This window comes from Antechinus flavipes, chromosome 6, assembly GCF_016432865.1.
Source record: "Antechinus flavipes isolate AdamAnt ecotype Samford, QLD, Australia chromosome 6, AdamAnt_v2, whole genome shotgun sequence".
In the NCBI taxonomy this organism is placed as follows: Eukaryota; Metazoa; Chordata; class Mammalia; order Dasyuromorphia; family Dasyuridae; genus Antechinus; species Antechinus flavipes.
In genome coordinates, this window is record NC_067403.1 from 30,861,481 (window position 1) to 30,867,833 (window position 6,353).

The 6,353-nt window shown below is 35.8% G+C and overlaps 1 protein-coding gene across 1 annotated transcript in view; it reads right to left on the minus strand.

Moving 5' to 3' along the window:
* BEND4 (BEN domain containing 4) overlaps window positions 1–6,353 on the minus strand; it is a 45,022-nt gene that overhangs the window by 37,975 nt on the left and 694 nt on the right. The window lies entirely within an intron of this gene.

Sequence of the window (6,353 nt, forward strand, 5' to 3'; positions counted from 1 at the left end):
TTTTAGGTTTACACCTCGGAGGGACAATGTCTCATTGAAGTTTCTTCTCTACTCTTCCCTATTTGCCTTCCTCAAAGTGCACAGAAGCTATGCTACTTTTTGATTCCGGGACTACAGAATCCAGTTTGGGGGTATATGTCTGAGGAGGGAGGAATACATTGCTTAATCTGAGAGTCCTTTTACATTCCCATAGGGTACCCTAGAGCTAAGATTCCTATGTAACGATTTCCAGGGGATGGAAAAAACTTTTTAGACTATCACACATTTGGGCGTAAAGCATTAACAATGGCCAAGGGATTCTCTAGGAACACTGGAGGTAATCCACTATCCTGGAGAATATGGAAGATAGAAAGAAGTATCTTCTTTTCCCTTCCTCTGATGAAAAATCATTTATTGTATTCATCCAATCTGGAAGGGAAGAAATGGGCCTAGAGTTTAATTATAGACATTGTAGGAAAACACCATAGACATGTGGGTAACATTTGTTCACAGAGACATAGAAATTAAAGTGGTAAGAAATTTCAAAAAGAAAGGCAGTGTGGTCTAGTGGATTTAGGAAGATCTAGCTCCATGTCCTGGCCATGACATATACTAGTGAGGTACCCATGTCACTTAACCTCTTGGTGCCCCTGAGTAACTCTCTAAGACCAAAACAATAATAATTATAACTCAAAATTCATATGGCACCTTAAGGTTTGCAGAGTGCATTGTAAGGATTATTTCTTTTATCCTTCATCATGCCTGGGATGTAGGTGCTATTAGTATCCTAATTTTATAGATAAGGAAACCAAGGCACACAATGGGTGAAATGATTTATCTAGCATCTTACTACTGGTAAGTGTCTGAGATCATATTGACTCCAGTGCACTTTTAAACCCTTTGTCACCTAGCTGCAATAAGTTTAGACTAGTCACACACACACACACACACACACGTATACATACATACATATACATGTGTGTATATATATGTATACATACATATATATGTGTATATATGTATATGCTAGAAAATTTTTGAACTGGAAGCTCCCCACACTCTTAAAATCACAAGTCTATATACATGAATGGGAAATTTCAAAAAAAAAATTTCTTTGGAATCTTAGAACTGCCAGGGACTTTAGAAGTTAATGAAATTCAGTTTGCCTATTTTGTAAATCAGGAAGTGGGTTCAAATAGGCGAAAAGACTTGTTCATGGTCATATAAAAAGCTGGAAGAAGTTTCTTTTATTTGAAATATCACAGGAAAATACAAATTGGGATTTTATAATTTTAGAACATAGCATTTTTCCCATTCGGAAAGAATAGGACAATAATCCTATTCTGGACCAGAAGTTATTTTTGTTGTATGCATTTTAATCATGATAGATCCAACTGGTAAAAGGGCTATACTACTTTCATTTATGCTTGATAAAAGGGGAAAAGATATGAAAGTTAAAGTTAAAATTAAATTACATGAGACAGCTACTCAAATACATTCGTTCTATGTCCTATAGAACATTCAGTATTTTGATTACCTCAATAAATCACTACATGTTTTGGAGGAAGAAAGTCTGACTAAGTTAAGAACTTTTTTTTGAAAGATAATCTCATAGGGTACTGGGAAAGAATGATTATGTAATAGAAATACATAGAATATCAGAAATTGATAAAAAATACCAAAGGCAATTTATTAACACCATGGGATTATGTAATTTTTTTTGAAAAAATTTTTTGTCTCAGAATTGATGACAAAACAGCAACAAATACTCAAAAGTTGAACCTTTATACTTTTAGTAGTTAAGTATTTGAATATTTTCACATTTAGGAACTACAAACATTAGGATGAAAAATATTACTATTATATTTGATGTAAAACACAATCAAATCTTTCCACTTAACATATATTTCAGTCATAAGCATTTTAGCTTTCCAGACATTACCCAATTAGAAATGTAAAAATTGTGCTCTGCCAGTGATTGCTAAGAAATGAGAGGAAAGTTCAGATTCCATTTAAATACAATTAAATGGTCAGTCTTCCATGATTCTTAATTGATAAAAGTGTAAAAATTTATTATATTTTTTAAACAAATTTTTAAATTATTGAGGACACTAATGAAGTGAGGTTACAGAAGCATCAATTCAACAGTTTACAAAGGTGTTCTAAGGCAATTTCATCTTTGTTATACCACTCACCAACATCAAAGGCTGAAAATACTAATAGATCATGATTACAAGTCACTCTATAATGATTACTTTTATCTAATTTATTTTGTTTTGTGGTACTCCCTACTTATGGACAATGTTATGTTCTAAGTCAAGTCTTCTCTGTTTCCAGGATTTGAATTGATTATTTTTTTTTAATGAGAAAAAAATAATATTTTATTGCTTCTAAATTTATCCATTTAAGTGTCTTAGTGAGGTAGCAGAAACCCACCCATCAATCTTATTTTATGTAAGTGTTCTTGAGATATTTACCACTCACAAGATCTTCCCATGAGTATTCTATTTCTATAAAGAAAATCACTGGAGTCATAATTAGTGGCAGTGTTTTGGTTCAGTTCCATCAAAGAGTGAAATCTGTTAACTCTGAAGCATACTACATATATATATTCACATATATATGCACTTATATATAATTTATAGAAATATATGTAAGCAGCGACCTACCATCATTTATCAGATGAATTCACAATTAGTTAAATGTAGAATCCCTCATTTAAAGAATTACTGTAACTTTAGTTCAAAAAAGGACTTTATGAAGTAGTGGTGTATTTAGGAAGTTGGAAAACAATTTTTTTTTAAAAGCACTTATGGCCTTACTTCAAAGGACTGTGTTCTTTTTTTAATCTATCCGATTTCTTTTATAATGTCAAACATCAATACAGCAAAACAGGATGCAATTTTTCTGAATAAATAAATCAATGATGTGTCAAAAATTAACAGATGAGTTAATATACTTGGTGCTATCAAAACCAGATGGTGCTTCCTAATATTCATCCTGCTCAGTCAAACCCTGAATATTTTCTGGACCATCGGTATATAAAATAGGATGCTGCTATTTGTGATGGCAAACAAAAGCAATCATGCCTGCCAAGCACATACTATAACAGGCAGCATTTCAGCTCTGCTAGACAGAAAGTAATTAGAATGCTTTTAATGTCCAAAAGAATGATGCTGATAGGCTGCCACAGATGTGTAGATTTATGAATATTTATATGGTGGTTTATAGCTGACACTTTTATCAGTTGAAGAAGATAAAATATCTGCCTGACTCAAAAGCTTGACAGTCAGGTTAATAAAATCTCATTAAAGAGAATGACCTATGCAATTATATAGGATTTATTGTAATTCATTTTTGATTGTACTCTGCTTAAAGATGCAATTTCCCATTTCCTGATGCCAAATTTAGGCTGCATATCAAGATCTACGTGGGTTTTTAACTCTAAGCCATCCATAGAGGAAAGATATGCTTTAGAAATCATGGTATGGTACATGTTTAAAAGATAATTATTTTGATATTCCGTTTAGAATCATCATCACGTGAAAATAATGAAAAGAATTTGGAAATCTATTTTTATAATATCACATTTAAAAAACCTTATAATGATTCCTATTGATAGAGCACTAGAGAAATCTCCAGTCATTTGCTTAATTTGTTGCCTTAACTCATTAATTTTCTAGTCATAGGATCATGTTTTCTATTCTCAAACTTTGACTTCTGTCGGTTCCATTCTTTAACTTACTCTTTGAACTATTTCAATGCATCAGGTAGACTGTCTTTTAAGAAAACACACTTTTTTTGGGGGGGGGAGGGCAAAGTGTTTAAATGTCTGTCCATCTGCACACCTGCTCATTGGTTCAAATAACAAGCACTGGTTTCTCAAGGAACCAATCAGTTCTTTAGATAACTATCCCTCAGATGGATACTCACATCCCTGTTGAAAGTTGCCTCTGTTAGTCAATAGCATTACTATTGAAGGTATAACTTGTACATACTAGATTGTGGCTTTGTTCTGCACTTTGACTTGGGTCCCACCAGATCATGCTTTCCTCACTGTTGGAAAAGAGTTCCCATCTTGCCAAGGAAAAATCTAATTTTCTGCCCTTGATATTATTAGGCTAGCATTCTCTGTGGTTCATCCTTCACTGATGAAAAAGAGAGACAGCTTCTGCCTCTGTCTAGTGATACTAACTTTATTGTTATTTAGGAGTTCAAGACCCTATCAGAAATGATAGAAATATAAGTTCAACTATGGAGGAAATTAGAAGAAAAAAAAGAGTGGTACACAGGACAAGACAAAAGAGAAAAGAATCTAATGAGCAGAAATTAAAAAAAAAAACTATTAGGGTAGGAGAAAGAGAAAAGATGAAAAGGAAAAATTCTGGAGAGAAATAGAAGGAAAAAACACATCAAAAAAAAACTCAAGGAAATACAAAAGGTATTAGCAAAAGAAGAAAAAAGATTTAAAAAATCTGATGAAAATAAGGAGAAGGAAAAAATAAAGGGAAGAAAGAAATTAGCAAGATTGCAAAGAGAAGTTAAAAGACTGAAAGCAAAGGCTGAAAAGAACAGATTTTTAAAGAGAGAACAAGAGTTGAAGAGAAGGGATCAAAATAGATTGAATACTAGTAAACCAAACAGTAAAAAAGTGGGAAAATAAGACAGAAAAGGCCTTTCTAAAACTGAGAAAGATAAAAAGAAATAGGGAAATATAAAAAGAAAAAAACAAAAGAATATAATAAAAACACAAAAAATTATGGGAGAGAAGGCTGAGACTGAGATGAGAGAAATAAAAGAATGGAAAACCCAAAAGTAGAATAGAAAAATTGGAACCCAAACAAGGAGAATAATAAGGTAGAGACTACTTTGATTTAAAGGGAAGACAATAAGAGTAGGGAAATGGACAAGGAAAGAAAGAACAGAGAAGTCATAATGTAGAAAAGAAAAAGAAATGAGACCAGGAGATGCTAACCCCCCCCCCCAAAAAAAAAAGAAAAATGCACACAAAGGCTGAACATAAAACTCATCTAAACAACACCTGACACACAAAATTGGCCAGTGAAGCGGCAGAGCTAGTCTTCCCCATAACCTATAATTAGGTTTTCTTTCTCAAAACTAATCATTCAAGTGTCAAAATATTGACAAACAGCAGAACGTTTGCTTAGGGCTCCATAACTCATATGGGGGCAAGGTGCCCTCATTTTCAGTTGAAGAATCAGTCCATTAATCAATAAACATTTATTAAGTACCTACTATGTGCTAGACGGTGTGTTAAAGGACTCAGGTTCATCACTGCACAGTTTATTTGCTCCCTAGAGCTATGAAAGGCCTGAGCAGGAACTTTTGCCTATTATGTGTTAAATAAAGCCATGAAATAAACGCCTTTAGGTTTTTGCCACTCGGATTTCTTATCTGTCCAGCTTTTCCCAGAAAAAAACTGAACAGAAAGACCCCCTTTCTCCAGAGACTAGCACTGCAGACCCAAGGGGGAAAGGGTGTTAAAAGCAATTTAGACCTTTTTTATAAACTGCTTCTCACAATACATTTCCCCTGCAAACTCTATGCCATTCGGACCGGAGAAATAAGGCCCCCTGCCGAGCAGCATTTCATATCAGACAATTCTGGTAGGCAAACATAGAGACTTCTTGGGCCTCCAGTAAAGAACCAAGACTTTCTATCTCTCATGATCTCCTTGGAGGTCAAACTCCCTTTCACTCAAGGTAAAAAAGAAACAAAAAGCAATATTCTGTGGCCAAGGAGAGGGCAGGGAAATAGGGAGGGATGTTTTGGGAAAAGGGAGAGAAAAGAGGGGAAGAGAAAGAATAAAAAAGAAAAGGAAAAAGAGAAGGGGAAATTAAAAGAGAAGAGAAAAGGGGAAATTAAAGAGGAGAGACGGAGGGAAGTAAAGAGGAGAGGACAGGGGAGAGGAGGACAGGGGAGAGGAGAGCAAAGGTTAATGACCCAGGGGGCGGTGTTTGGTCAGCGACAACCTCCAGCGGTAACAGCTGTCACTCTAGGGAGCTAGCCTGGTCTCGGGAGCCCCCGGCTGCCCAATCGTGTTGCTCCAGCGTCGGGAGGCAGACATGAATCTGGGCAGCTTCTACCTGTTAGAGGGCAGCCTGGTCACCGCAGGACCTCGTGAGCGATCCTGCTAAACCCGCCACTCTAGTTCTTTTTCCCAGGAACCAGATTTGGAAGGAAAAAGCCACCTGTTAGGAGCAACACTGTGCGGAGAGTGGGCGGGAGGGGAGGCGCAGAGGAGTTAGAGTCAGCAGCCGCGAGTACTTTTCCGAGCCCCTTTCGGGTGGGGTCTGCGGGAGGGGGAGGCGGGAGCGAGTGGAGGAGCTCCGAACTCTTTCTGCCTAGTTTGT